At 28.9% G+C, this 16,541-nt stretch overlaps 1 protein-coding gene across 8 annotated transcripts in view; it reads right to left on the minus strand.

Annotated features, from left to right (window-relative positions):
* The window catches only part of LOC129960317 (CUGBP Elav-like family member 1), a 1,029,875-nt gene that overhangs the window by 60,669 nt on the left and 952,665 nt on the right, over positions 1 to 16,541 (minus strand). The window lies entirely within an intron of this gene.

A 16,541-nucleotide genomic window follows, 5' to 3' on the forward strand; every position in this document is an offset into this window, starting at 1 on the left:
CTTTGATGCTGATATTAATGAATGTCGAATTATTGGGGGAAGTTATAAAGACCTTTGATGTTTCCTTTTAGCATTTAAAATTCGAAAATTTTCTTGATGGATTAGATTTAAAGAAAATCAAAAGGTTTTCTCTTTTGAGAAATAAAATTTTAAAAAATATTCTTTTGATGCAGCTGTTATTTGGTAGTAAATCATCGATTAATTTAAAATTCTGAAGTTATTGGTTAATTATTGTATACAATTAGACTTTAAAATGAGAAAAATATAACAATTTTCATTCACCATTAGCAATTTAATTGGTTTACATCACAAATGGCATATGCAAATGAGAGCTTCATGCGTCAAACATTTTCACTTATTTTCTATTTATGATATAAGTTTTAAGGAAAACGTTTTTTCCATTATCATATAAATAATGTTTAACAAAAATAATAATCCACTATTTCCTTATTTTTTTATTATTTACGAAATATGTGTAATTATTACCATTCATAATATGAGTAAAAATCAAGTTTTGAGTCTAATAATTTATATAATAATGAATTCCAGAAATCCAGAAATTTTTTTCAAGTAAAGCTATAATACCTCTTGCTGTAATGTTAATAGTTTAAAATTAAATTTCTGAGCTTACTACAACTAGATATGTCGATTTTTCTTTTTAATTAAAACGAAAACAACTATTAATAAAACCAATAAATACGGCAAGAAATCTTTTAAAAAATCAGCCTGGTAGTTTATTGATTTTTACTTTTTAATGAAAAATTTAATTGATAAAGAATTTAGATGAAATTCATCTTTTAGTCAAACAATTAGCATTACATTTCAAAGCACTGTCATCAAGTCGTTTATCTGGCTAGTAACAAAATTTCGATATTTTTTACGATCCTTAAAATTGCTTATCACAAAGAAATAAAAATGTTGATGACATCATCAGCAATAAAATTTTAAGCTAGCTATACTTCTCGGGAAGCTAGATTAATTTTACTAGAAAAAATCCAGAGTGAATATCTTTACGATTACATTTCAAATTTCATGTTCATTTGATCGAGGCTCTAAGTTGGAAAAATTGCTATTGATAATTGAACTTCGCATATTTTATTAGAGTAAATATTCACAGATGCATTGAAATAGCTTAAATGTAATTTAAAAAATAGTCTTCTAGCTTTTTTATGCCTGATTCTTTTATTACTTCATCTGGACAGTTTCCACGTGCTAAATAAAAGTTTTTAATTTTAGACAAGATCATTCTTTAGTTTTACTTTATCAAAACTGTAATTTCTATAACCATATGAATTTTTCATCACTTTTCTTGATAATCACTTAATATAAAGTTTAATTAAGAAAATCTAAAAAGACTACAGAAGATAGCTGTGGTAGGGTATAGGCTTCGTAACTGGAAAGCTCTTAGAAACGTATTCTATCTCGGATATCGTTATTTTAGGTCGTGGTCAAAAGATAAGGATAATATCTGAATTGATAACTCCTCCAAAATTTTTCATACTACTCATGAGAGACCATTGCTCCAGGTGTCTTACTTTGCAGGAATTGAGCCTTTATTACAACGGTGTCTGGTAGAATCAGGTTTTGAACCCGGAATACTCGAGTCTCAAACTAAGTTCAGGCCATCGTGGCCCTTGACCATAAGAAGGATATCGTCTAAGAGTACTAGTGACCTTGAACCTTCTCTAAGATTTTCTATAAAGTCGATATCAATAAACAATCTTAATTTGGAATATTTCATCAAAACAATTATTTTTATCATTAATAAACTCTTAATGTTTATTATCAAATGGGGGTGCGACGATGTTTTCCATCCTGTGTTAATAGACCAATGTAAATAGAAAAAAATGTAAGAAATCCTTCTTTAATCTGTTCTTCCCAAACACAGCACTTGTCTTTTATATGACCTACAGATTAAAAAAAAAAAAAAAAAAAAAAAGGAAAAAGGAAAGCAAAAAGTGTCTCTCCCCACGTGACCAACAAAACCCCAGCAGGATCCGAACTTTCTCCCATTCCTTTTCACTTCACTCCCATACATATAAACATAGAATTCTCAAACAGACAACTTAACCAACATATAGATGGGAATTCCCGACCCTCGGGAAAGGTAAGGAAAAGTAAACTCAATTTTCATACAGAGGGAAATAGGAGAGGGGGTGGTAGATAGTACAGGCAGATATGACCGGCGTCGTTTGTAGATATTCCCTTCGGCGCAAAGAAGCCGAAAGTAAAGGGGCATGAGTAGAGGGTAGACAGAAAAATATATATATATATATAAAAGGAAGATCAGAAATAGGAAGAAGCGTAAAGGAAAAGGGGAGGGACTGGAAAAAGATGAGAGTGAGAGTGAGGTGACCTACAGGAACACCGACTTTGACCTAGGTTCGGCGACCATCAGACCTGGTGCCACCGAGTCACGGGACCATTTTTAATTCAAGTCGGATTTATTGCGACGGCTGTAGGAAGTCTTTTTCCTAAATTGATTTCTTCTTACGAGACGAGTTTTTTTTTCTTATTTATTTTTCACATTCAGAAGTAAGTATGAGTACGGTTAGATAGACTGTGAATAGGGAGTTAAAAAAAAAATAAAAAAAATTCTAGGCGCCGAGGCGCTTACAACAAAATGAGTAATAGGCAGTATTGGAAATTCGAAGGATTGACAACTGGGGAAGGATCGCACATATATATAGATATATATATATATCCTCTTATTACTATTAAAGAAGCCTCACAGGTTACTTTTTCTTTTCCAGTTTTCAATCCGATGAATTTTTTTCTTTTGTTGATGGAAGCGGGGGTGGGTTACAAGACGGGTCAGGAACATTATAGGATGGCAGTTCGATTCTGACAAATTGTTTTCAGACCGGCTTCGTGTATGATAGCTCGATATGAACGATAAAGAGAAATATATGAAATTTAGGGCTTGTAGAAAAAGTCTAGATTTATTGGAAAGAAAAGATCGGTTTGATTTGATTCGGCCAATGATGGCGTGAAGTTTTTGATTTCGCCATCTTGCTAAGTTCTGACAAATAAGGAAGCCTAAGTATTGATAATATTATTTTCCACTTAGTGAATTTGATGGAAGAATATTACTGACTTTTTCCTTTGAAACTAATATCTGTGTGGACAAGCCAACTCAAGATGAAGAAAATTATATTTTGTAGCCCATATTGTGTGCATGTTATTTTAATCCAGTGTTACCCTCATAAAAGAATATTTTATTTTAAAAATATTTAAATTTATCTTCTTTATCTTGGATAGGAAAAGAGGAGAACGAAGTAGAAACTTTTTAAAAAAAAACCATTCTACTTTTACAAAAATAAAATTTTTCGCAAAAAATGAATAATATTAAATAATTAAGTAGCGATTAAGTTAATTTTAAGAAGGAAATAAAATACACATATTATACTACATTATATTTAATGATGCATTACATTATAGCAGCATTACATTATATTTAATGATGCAGATAGTTCATTAGACTATTAGTGGAAATTGTATAATCAGTCACTCTTTTGATCATAAAGACTGATAAAAAAACCATACCAATGGAGGATCTTTTAATTTTAGAACGAATAATTATTTAAAAGTTAAATTCAAATAAAGTTAACAAAATTTCCTTCTTGAATTTTTTCTAAATACTTTTTTGACTGCTAAATAGCGTTCAATATCGATATATACTATTTTTTTAGATGTTAAGCTTTTTGTGTTGTTGTATTAATAATTTTTTAAAATACTAAGCTTTTTTATGTTTACACCAAATATTTATCATTAAGGGGTAAATACATTTTTTACGGATAGTAATTAAAAATTTGTTAATTTAAATTATTTCCAATTTATATCAGATAATTTATTGCTATATTTTTTAAAAATTATAGTATCCAATTTAATTTATTTCTTTTGTTCTTTTACTTTAATTTTTTATTACATATATTATCCTACTTTTCTTTTTTCCTAACAGAAATATTCAATTTAAAATGTCATGAATGCTTCTATATGCAAATAAATCAAAAGTAAAAAGGTCTATTATATATGATATCTTCTGTAATATCAGTTTAAATTAATTGTACAATATCAACGCTATTCAAACAATTTCCTGTTATAAGAAAAATAAAATCTCGGTCTCTGATAACCATAAAAGCTCAAATATATTTCACAACATTTTTATGTTTAAAATTTGCACTGCTGTGCAATATCGTAAAAATAATGTATATTATCTTTTGTTACTTGGCAAAATGAAGTATTTTTGAAAAATTTACGTTTTTTAAAACTCAGTGCCAACAACTGAATATTGCTTGTACTTTTAAACATATTAATAATAGTAATTTTAAAGTAATTTTGCTGTGCAGTTATATTTTTACTGCCTTTTAATTAATCGAAATAAAACTGCTATTAATTCTTTTATTCGCAAATGGTTTCATTTGAGCCATCTTTTAACCCGAATAATCTAACAAGGAAATTCATTCGAGCATTGCAATATTCCATATAATCTGATATCGATATAATATATCTAGGGGCAGTCATCCCGAAGTTCCAATAGCAAAACAGCGCTGATAATTGGTTTATCGAAACTAAATCTCGTATCAAAAGGGAAGTTTACAGTTCACTTCATATATTATCGCCTTCTATTGAACCTTTCTTTAGAAGGTCATTGACCTACGAAAGTATTATCCGATTGAATATAAACTGTTTTTAAAGTAACTTTTATAAGAAGTCCAGAAAAGTTACAGACAGAGAAAGTGAAATAACTGTCTTCGAAAGTCGAGATGTAGAAGCTTTAGTTCACTGAAGTGCCAATAGATGGCGCTATGTCTGCATCATGAAGTCAATCTGATAAACAGCAGAACTTTTCTCCTCGCTCGAAATCGGATTCGCAAATTTTCGAGAACAAATGAATGTGAATTTAAGATAAAAATAATATAGCTGCGTAGAGGAGCACTGGAATCTGATTTTAAATATTAAGCTGTGATCAATTAATTAGGATTCAATGTTTATATACATTTTGTGAAAAAGGCCGAGAGATTTAATTAATAGAAACATTTAGAAGTCAAATACTTTTTACAAATATTTGCCAATTATTTTTTCTCATTTCGGATAAGATGTAATGTTCTGGACAGTTGCTAAGGGAGGATTTCTAATTGCAGTGTAGCATAAATTTATTGTGTATGGATGTCTAGCGGGATAAAATATTTTTGCTGCACAGTTCGGAGTTTAAAATAAAGATAAATTATTGATCTAGAAAATACAGAATGTTTTCAAAGATCTGAAATGAAAAAAAAGTATTTAATTCTGTGTACGGATAATTGCCTACGAACGACAGGAGGCAATTTTGAGAAATGTGTTAGTTATGATATGGGATATGTCTATTCTGGAACGCGATGCAAGATTCCATACGTCGAGTCATGCTCTTTTGGACAGTATTCTACAAGGGTATGTATGAAGATGTTTTTGTTTATTGGAAGACATTTTCGATTAGAAAATATTCTTTCCAAAGCAGCCTCAACATTTTCAGTGGAGTTTAGATTTGGAGAATGTGCTAGCTATATGAGTTGTTGAATATCTGCGCTGTCTAGACAATCCTGAATAGCGAGTGTTAAATAGAATGGTACGCTGTCGTCCAATAAAAAAAATTATAGCCGATAGCACCACGGAAAAGACAAACATGATGCAGTAAAAATTTATCAGTGTAACGTTGGTTGGTAACCACACGGCGGACGTGCGGCTACTGATTATGATGCTATTTTATACCATGATACTGCATGTCGAATATCGACGCTTTCCCGAGTATTTTCAGGACGATAAGAAGTATCTGTCTCTCTTCAGATCAGTTATAGTCTAAAATCTAGTGATAAATTGAACCTACTACTTGCATATTAATCTCATCTCATTTGAGATTAATATGCAAGTCCAATTCTGTTAGGTCCAATTGTGGTTTTTATGATTCCATCGCAAACATGTTGCACAGTGCAATCTGAACACAGGGACATACACAACAGGCATGTGGGTTTATTGTCCTTCTTCTAGTAAATGCCTGACTACAGATTTTTGGTTGCTACGCCGTGCTGTGATAGCAAAAAATTCATTTGTCGCCTGCTAAGCTGTGGTGCGCCAGTTCTTTTTTAGCCAACAGAATACTATACCTGACTCTTGCATGTTTCATACTTTCAACAAGACCTGTTCAGTGATGCTTATTATATATTTCAGTTGTTTTAAATGCTTTTCACAGCCATTAAGCCATGCTGTGGGCGATGCAGAACACTCTGACGGCATCTATTATTTTTCGCCTTTCTTCGATTTTTCAATAACACGACCACATGTAAAATCATATAAGTGATAACGGGAAGACATAGCGAAAATGTGTGGTTCATTAATTAAAATTTTCACTTGGACTAACAACTTCCACTCGTGTCAAATCCTGAAAATCTCTTATTAGAGCTGTCACGTGACGAATAAGCTTGGAAAAGAAAATTTTCAAACGCACACCCCTCTTTACTGTGTCTGGCACTTAATCTAATTTTCCACATTTTGTTTTCTTGCATTTATTTAATGGTTGTTTGGATGATAATCTTGCAATTGTCCAACAATGTATATTATATTAAATTGTTACTGTTCTTACGAATAAAAAATAAAATTGTGAAACCAAAGAGAAGATGATACTCTTTTCAGCATACATAATTTAAGAAAAAAATGTCTCATTAGTATAAATAACGGTTTAGTGTTAAAAATACATAAATTTGCATTATTACATTTTTATAACAAGGTGTAAAAATGTGCAGGATGGATATGTAACAACGGATAACACTATCATCCATAGCAACCGCAAAATGAAAGAAAACAAAATGTGGAAGATAAGAATAAGTGTCGGTTGCTGTAAGAAAAGGTGTGAGTGCTAAAACTTTCTCAGATCGCCTCTTTAAATTCAAAACATACTGATTTCTTTAAAAGTATATGTGGAAACTTTAGAGTATTATTAACTACATTATCTGAACAATAAAACTTACAATGCAACTTCTGAATATCAAATGCCATTACAGCACTTTTTACTGTCTTGAATATGTTATCGACAGGCTTGAAATAAAATGCTCATTTTACGATACTTCATTAGATACGCTGGTCAAAACACAAAATAAACTGGCCATTCTAAATTATTTTGTTAGATACATGGTCAGAACAGAAAAGAAAATGGTTGTTTTTAAAATACTTCATTAGATACATTAGTCAACACATAAAATAAAGTGGCCATTTTAAAATATTTCATTAAATACATTTTTAGCACAGAAAATAAAGTGATCATAAATACTTCAAATGATACATCACTCAGCACATAAAATATAGAACACCATTATGTTATGAATTTGTATACATATTATAGGGAAGTTTATCAATCATATGTATTATTGATATAACTTTATTGTTTTAGCAATATGAACTGAAAGTATGAGAACAATAATAATTTCTATTTCGTTGACTTTTCCATTATTGACAACTATTATGCAATTAAGCACAGGAAAAATTTTGATGTTTATTTTAATGAAAAAGTTGCAAAAAGGAAATTAATTTCATGTTATACATATTCATAATATGATGTAACCAGATAAATGTGGCGCGTTTAAAAATTAAATTAATGGTACCGTGTAATTAATGGTTACTTTCTAAAGCAAGATTAATCCTTCTGATTGAACTTTTCAGTACTCCATTTTCAAATAATATAAGTTCCGATAACAATTTCTTAACTTATGAAGATTAAGTTTATATCATGAAAAAATAATCACTCCAAAATGATTAATATCTTAGCTATCAAAGTTAATATAAATGTTATAACTAGCTGTAAGGCAATAGGTACCAATTACGTGACTTTCATATTTATTAGGTTAAAATAAATTAATTTAAGCTTGCGAATCTATCAAAGGATATGATTGGAACAGACATAAGTCTAAAAGGAATCTCGGTTAAACATTAATCTCACCATTTAATTAAGTATTAAATTTTCAAGATCTTACTTAGAGTTTAATTACAACATTTTACGTCGTTTTAACTATGATAATGCTAGTCATTATATGGTAGTTAGAATGCTTTGAATTATTAAATAATTTAAATTTCAATTTCGCCACTTAGTCTGAAATTGGTCAACTTAAGATTTAACTCTGTATAAAGAATATTTAAACGTGTCTATTTTAATGCCATATTTCCTATACCGTTTTGCATGTTTTCATATAATTTTGAATTAAAATGAAATGATGGAATACTAATTTTTCATAAATTTCAGTATTAAGTACTGCCATTTATTTTTGTCTCTACAATTCAATGCCCTTTAATTACTATTTTCGATATGACTATTTACTATTCTTATCAATTATATCACTTATTTATTTATCACGGCATATAAAATCTGATGATAATTATTAATAGACACTTCATCAGATTATTTTTAAGTGACATTAAAAGCGGAGTGACAATTAATGCATTCTTAAGGACATCTCATTATAACAAATTGCAAACGAATTAAATTTCTGTAAGCTGTTTAGAAAGCTTTCTACACGAATTATGTAATAAAGGTACAATATAATGATGTTTTGAAAGCTTTAGATTTTTCCAAGATGAATTTATATATTATTATGTAAATTTATTCTGAAAATTTAGTTTATTACGCTGGGTATATGACTCAGAGTGATTTAAAAACTAATACAATTCAAATGAATTACTAGAAAATGAATGAGTCAATTAATAATAAGCTATTAGTATAACTTACTGAAGTTAATATTTATGGATATGCATTTTAAGTAATATTGAATTCTTAATTATTTGTTATGTTTAAATAATTTTTTTCGAAAATTAAAAACATCTATTATTCCATTTTTCTGTTATTTCTATTTATTTAATTATTAATTTTTTATTTATTTAAATTATTTTTATTTACGTTAACAAAAACATTATTATTGAACAAATTTCATAACCACTGCAACAAGAATGCGGGCATTTAAAACTTTATCAAATATTTTCAAATTATTTTTTATTATTATGTTAAGGAACGCGGATATTTAATAGGAAATGACATTAATGTGAGAGCTAATTACCTAGACGTGTCATTAAGCATAACGTGTCTTTGCGAAATAATGATCACTATTTTTTCTATTTCTTAGTTAAATAACTTCAAAATGAAAATAATGATTTAAATTATTTCTATGATGTATCAGATATTTCAAACGATATTTCTTATACCTGCATTCCTGCATAGAGGGTTAAATCAGCTGGCATTAAAACGAGGGTTGGTTATTTAGAAATCATTAGGCATAGCGTGCTTTACAAAGGCTTTGTCAAGATGATGATGACTCTGTTTTTGTTTGTTGCAACGGTTTTTTCTTTTTAATGCGAATATCACAATAGCTTTTCAAATATTGCTTTTGTAGAGGATTATTTTTCTCTAATAATCAATACCAATTAACTTCTTTTTTTTTTCGTTCACGACTTCCGGAAATTTATAAAGCAGTAAAAGCTTTCCATTTGCTTTCCTCGTTCAGAATAACAATAAAAAATAATAAAGAAGCACATTTACTTTATGTCGAACCCTGTCGTGATGCTTAATTTAATACTTAGCAGTATGTGAACTTTCATACTAAAAAAGACTTTCAAAAGCAGTAATCAAAAGATCTTTGCGTGACAGTAGGACAGTAACCGAAAGTTCATAATAAATTCGCATAGAAGAGCGTGCCAGTTTGGTATTTCCCAATATCATCAGCATACAATGCAAACTCATGAAAATATTCAATTAATGTACTTGTAACATTTTTGTAGGAAAACTGGACTCAAGCTTTTATTTGATGCAAAGCGCGCACATGAATTGTGCAAATAGTTTTTTTAAAATCTAATTCCAAGAACAACAATATTTTAGAATAAAAACATGTTATGAAAAATAGCGAGTAACAGATACACAAAAGTTTTTTTTGTTATAAATAATTTACTTTTTTGTTATAAATAATTTACTTTTTTGTTATAAATAATTTACAGTAAATTATTTGTACATCTATGACCACAGTGGTGTAAGTCAACTTTTTAAAAATCATCGCGACCATAAAAAAAAACTGTATGTTGCATTTATGAAAGGAAGCTACGAAATTTTTGAATCTTATTTTAAGTTAAATTTAATAGTATAAATTTAATTAGAATTCAATTTACATGACTATTAAGTATCAGGAGTATCTGGAGACCAAATTCCATCTATGATATGGCATATACATAAACTGATGCACTTTAAGACTATCAACGGGGATCATATGACACTCCACATGGGTGTGGGATGAAAGTTTGAATAGTGGGTTCTCAGTTCAAGTATGTCTAGGTCATTTTCTGAAGATTCAAATTTGCGATTTCTGCTCTATTAGCTTTAATAAGAAGCGTTAATCATTAAATCAATCCTATGATAACCATCACTTGATTTTATTGTTTTTTAAAGAAAATGTAATTTCTCAATAAACTTAGTTATTTTGAAGCAGTCTGAATCATAATAAAAATTTTAATTATCAAAAAATTTGAATTATGACAAACTGGGTATATACATCATATGCAGCAAGAGCAAGCGAACATTTTTTAAAAATTGTGCTAAGATTTACTTTTAATATTCAACAGTTTTAAAAAGAAACATAATTAATTTATACGCATTATTTAAAAAATAACTACAATTAAAAATTAAAAAAATCAGTAATTAAAAATTATTTCAATAAATAAGTAAATATTAAAAAAACAGGCAGTGTATACAATTTATAATACAGCAATTGGAGAATTAAATTTCAAAATAAACAAGAGAATACACATCTAATGGAATGAAAGTCTTTTGAAAAAGGGAGAATTTTTATTGTTATTTTTATTATTTATTGATTGATTGTCTTGACAACAAATAAAGTCCTCGACCGAATTAAGGGCCTTAAAAATTATTTTCTTGCAATCACCAGAACAAAACATACAGATTAATTTAATAAGCGAAAACATTTCTTTCATTTTTCAGCATTTTGAATTAAAAAATAAATTCAATTATCGAAATATAATGGAAATAGGAAACTTAATGGGCCATGGAAAAAAAAATTCGAATTCGAAACTTTAGAATTAGCCAAATTCTACTGTAGCTTTCAACATTTTCCTAAAGTGGAGAATAAGCCTGATTCGGGGAAAACTTTGCATGTTGAAAGATTAGCCAGACAGAAATTAAAAGCTAATAAATAACTACGTTGATAATAGAAGTATTAGTTTGTATTAGCAGGAAACACGAGTAGAAGAGTACCCTCATGCAGACAAACTGAATAAACAGATCAATAAATCGACGTTAATCTGTCTAATTAATATACATCCAATAAATGTTTGCTTTTATAATAATATTTAAATTTAATAACTTCGGCAACTTTTTATGACAAGACAAGAAATCCAATCCAACACACAGAAATCTTATAAGCAACACGAAACAGTATTTTCTAAACTACTCTCTATAATGGAAGAAACTCTCAAACTGGTGTCTGTTTTGAAACCTATTTCGAAGAAAATTAGGTTGGATTCTTCGAGTGCTCCCTTAAACACAATTTAGAAAAAAACATGTGTCTGTTTTTTTGGTCTTTTTAAATGGAATGGCTGGCAGGCAGACTATAAACAAGACGCCTTTGAAATAAGAAAATATTCTGTTTTCCAGTACAATTGAACTTTTAGTGTAAGATTTAGGAATTTTTAGTTACAATACCACGATTTTTAATTTGTTCTTGGAAATTATAGCAATTATTAGACTGGATTCTTCGAGTGCTCCCTTAAAGATAATTTAGGAAAAAAAATATGTGTCTGTTTTTTTGGTTTTTTTAAATGGAAAGGCTGGCAGGTAGACTTTAAACGAGACACCTTTGAAATATGAAAATATTTTGTTTTCCAGTAAGATTGAACTTTTAGTGTAAGATTTAGAAATTTTAGTCACAATACAACGGTTTTTAATTCGTTCTTGGAAATTATGGCAATTATTAGATTAGATTCTTTGAGTGCCCCCTTAAACATAATTTAGAAAAAAACAACAACATGTCTCTCTTTTTTTAATTTGTTCCTGGAAATTTATGATAGTTATGGATCAAACTGCATTCGAGGATGTAATAGAGTCGGTTCTGTTAAATCATTATTACTCTATTTCATATCTCTGTACATACTCTATCAATGAAACAGGGCATGTAATAAAATATTCTCGTCTTTCAGGCGTCAAAGACTTGCTTAGATAAATAATTTTGAAGCTGTAATAAAGATTTAGCCATGAAGGCAAGTTCAAAAGGTATTAAATTATTTATAAAATGTTATGTTTGCAAGCAATTTTTATTGGAAATTAAAATATCATTCATCTGAAATGAAGACAAGTGGAAAATTACTGTTTGAAAAGATATGAGGAAAAATATTTTAAGCTTTAGATTATATGCTGAATTAAACTCAAACTATTCTTAAAAAGGAATTTTGATGAAAAAAATAGGAATGTGCTTTCCTTTCCTTTTTTTTCATATAAATAGAGGATAAGATCTGTGGCCTTTTCCAATCGAGTATGTGGTTATTATTTTGATCTTTTTTATTAAGACATCTATCGCACCTACTGAGTACATATGGGATGATTAAAGAGGATGGCGACGTAAAATTTTCTATTGGTTGATTAGAGGAGGTTCCAACAGGTTGAAGCCCTAATCATCTGTAGCTGGTTGCCCCTAGTTAACTATTGTAATCCCTAGTTGCTGAAATCCCTAAGCAGATAAAAAATTCTTCTAATACAAAGCTGTAAAATCGAAAAGGTACGCATAAATCTCATTTATAAATATTCTGGCTTTTATATTTATGCTAAAAAATGCTTTAAATATTTATGTTAAGCACGAGAAACTATATAACTCACAATGTTAGTCATGTCGGGTATTGTATAGCTTTTAAATCAATACACTTTTGAATGATCTGGTATTACCTCCGAGTTTCATTATTATGATCAAACAATTGTAATCTAACGTGCTGTAAGAGTTTTCATTTCATAAAAACATATGAAACTGAAGTTTGCGGCATTTTTAGAATTTTAAATAAAGCACTGACTATTGCAAAATATAACAAAAATTGTTGTTCTTAAAATAATTCACATATAAATATAAGAATTAATAACATAATATCACTGTCAAATCAATTTAATAAAAATTATATTATATATATATAGGCGCTTTGCATTGTTAAACTGAATCATTTTTCGATCAAAATTTAAAACAACAGGAACGGTGCTGGAGTTGAAAGCATTGAGTATGAATCTGTTGTTTGTATTACAAATAAAGGCAGAACAAATAAATGTTATTTTTTATTAAAAAAAATCATTTCTCGAGTGTTGAGAAGAAACTAAAAAAAGCAAACAAATAAATAAAAATAAAAAAAGGTACTTGAAAAAATAGTCTGAAAAAAAATGCAAATATTTAAGTCAGAATAAACAAAATCGAATTTGAATTGTGAATAAGGAGAATGGAAACAAAATTTAAAATTTATTATTTCATATTAAAGAACAATTAGAAACAAATTTTCAATCAACATCGATTCAAGTTTAATAATAGTAACGTCCCATCTCCAATGTTCAAAGAAAGAGCACAAAAGATTTACAATATTTTTTTTTTTTTTTTTTGCTCAGATGAAGACGATGACATTACCACCCTACCTTACAAACTTTCACGCGCACTTGTATGAGGAGACGTTTGATTTTGGACAGAAGATCTAATTAGTTCATGTCTCACACGCATGGTAGATCTTTGATGGAATCGGGTTTCGAACTCGCTGTCTTCTAACCCTGAAGGTCAGACCTCACTAGAAGGTCAAAGTGACCCTCGACATCAACTAAGGAATAAATGAATAAAGAAAATGAAAAACGCTTTCGAAATATAAAAAGAAGATGAAAATAAAATTTGCATCGTTCATTTGATCGATATATAGAATTTTATTGGAGTATAAAGGGATAAAAAAGAATAAAAGAATTAAAATACATCTTGGAAATTATTGAATGATTATATATGTGTGTGATAAATTATTTCTTAAGCTAATGCATCTTCTAATCTATTTTTCTGATCCATTCAAAAATTGATGCTTCATTATCCTTTTTTGTTAATATAAATTTGTTTGATATTAAAGATAAGAGTTTAAAAAATATCTTCGCGTGATAAGAAAAGTTATAAATCCGCCATATACTCCAAATGCTATTTCATTCTGTAAACTCTTTATGTCTCGTCTGTCTTCTTGATACAACACATTATAATTCATAAGACGCCAAATACTAGTGCACGCACAAAGAAACATGCATAATAAAAGCATAACCAAATACAAAAAATAAAAATCTTATTTTATGCATTTCACAATAATATCATTCTCTTGATGACATATTGATGTGTTTAAACTGCAATATTTTTCTATTTTGATTCTTCTTCTAATATTGATTTATGTTTATATATAATTTAGAAAAGAAAATTAAAAACTAAAAATAAATTTATGGTATATCGATGAGATGAAGCATTTTACACAAGGAAAGCACTCACAAAACTTGTATAACCCTCACGGGTAATTTATGTGCAGCAGATTAAGTTACTATATCGGCGTTTTTCTTTATTCTAAAAAAAAAAAGAAAAGCTAGACGAAGGAAAATTTATCGTCACTTTATAGCAGGAGTATATTTCAATTTTTCACAAATCGCCCCCGTTTAGGGCAATCATTTGAAAAACTGCTTCGCCTCAAGCCGGTTCAACCCCTCCTTATATTCTATACGAGGTGCCCTGCTATCCTAGTAAGCAAGTTTCGCAACGCACTAGCCTTCATTAATATGAATTAGGGGGGGGGAGTTAAGATTATAATAACTCGCTTGCATAAAAGTTTCAACAGCAAAAATTTGACGAGCATCGTAACCTAATATTCTAAAGTGGGCAATTTTAATCTTATATCAGGGGAAGAAAAACAAATAATAAGAAAGAATTGGATGGTTCAAAAAATGACGAAGATGTGCGAAAAATATCCATGAAGGAAAAACGAATACACATGAGAAAATATTTATACAGAAAAAGATTTGATCATATCATAGAAGATTTGGAAGTAAAATGAAACTGCTTGATTTGTAATTATTTTTATAAAACATAAAAAGCTACTGTCTGTTGTTTCGAAAAAAGAAAACAGGATTTTGTCTTTTAAAAATTCCACTGTTTAGATGCACTTTTGACGAATCTAATCAGTCGGTATTTTTATTTTAATCCTTTGACTGTAATAAAATAGTATCAGTAGTACATTACTAAATGAGAATTTGAAAACATCTTACTGTTTATATTAATTTTTTAACGTTTTTTGAGAACAATCCGAAGAGCCGCATCTAAAATTGGGCACATCTATAGAAAATAATTTTTTTTTTCGTAAACCTGAATAATTTTTTTCTAGACTGATATCAGATGAAATTTGATAGGAAATTGCGTTAGATGATTACATTCTTTCAAGCATCATGAGTTACAACAGAAAAGATCAAAGTCATACCAAAACAGTTTCACGTAATGAAATAACTTCACTCTGTGTCACAGTTGCACAAGATAGATAGCCACGCACATTTTAGAGATATAAAGTCCATTAATATTTAAAGGCTTAATTATGCACTTTTCTTTCATTCCAAAACTATTGTGATGGGCACTACCAGCAGAATACTTTATCTTTTTAAAGAAAAGTGGAGGACAATAGCTATTTTAAACGGAAATTCAATCTCGATTTTTAGAGCTATTATAGGAAAAATAGAACCAGGACCAGGTAAAATGTTCCAATTTTCATCATTATTATTCAAAGATATCTTTTTGGCTATTTGCAAAAGAAACCAGGTATAGTTATATGTATGCATAACTTATGATTATAAATTAATGTCACTTTGGTGACACTTTACATAAAGACGCTACAAAAAAAGAGACTTTTAATAATTAAAAAAAAAATCCTTATAAAATCTTTATAATCGTATCTGCTACCAAAAATACAAGGCTTAGATGGAATATAAGGATTTTAGATGGAATAAGGAAAGAATCCATCAAACTTATTAAAGGCAATGAAATATATAATGCTAGTTATAAAACTCTGTTTTGAAATGTATCTATCATCTGAAAAAAATCAGAAAAATCATTTACATTTAGGTCTAATTAATGATTTAAAGTATGTTAATAACGCATACAAGTGCTTTCACTTTATACAGAACTTAAATGTTTATGCTCCAGGATGAAGTGGATTATCATCACGAGGCTTTAAACTCATTACTGAAACTCTCTTTCAGTATTAAAAGTATGTTTTACTGTGAATTTTAATTATCAATAGTATGTAAATTTAATTCCCAAGATAATTCGTAGATTAAGTGTTTGTGGATGTGAATATAAAATGAAAGGAGATGTTTATTAAGCAGTTTCGTGAAAGTTGAGGATATCTCAGACAAAAATACTAAAAGGCAGAAGGGTTATCTTTAAGAAAAGATGTTCTAAATCAAAGGAACTATATCCGTGTTGGACGAATTTGTACATGTAATGTAG

This window comes from Argiope bruennichi, chromosome X2 (assembly GCF_947563725.1).
Source record: "Argiope bruennichi chromosome X2, qqArgBrue1.1, whole genome shotgun sequence".
Classification (NCBI taxonomy): domain Eukaryota; kingdom Metazoa; phylum Arthropoda; class Arachnida; order Araneae; family Araneidae; genus Argiope; species Argiope bruennichi.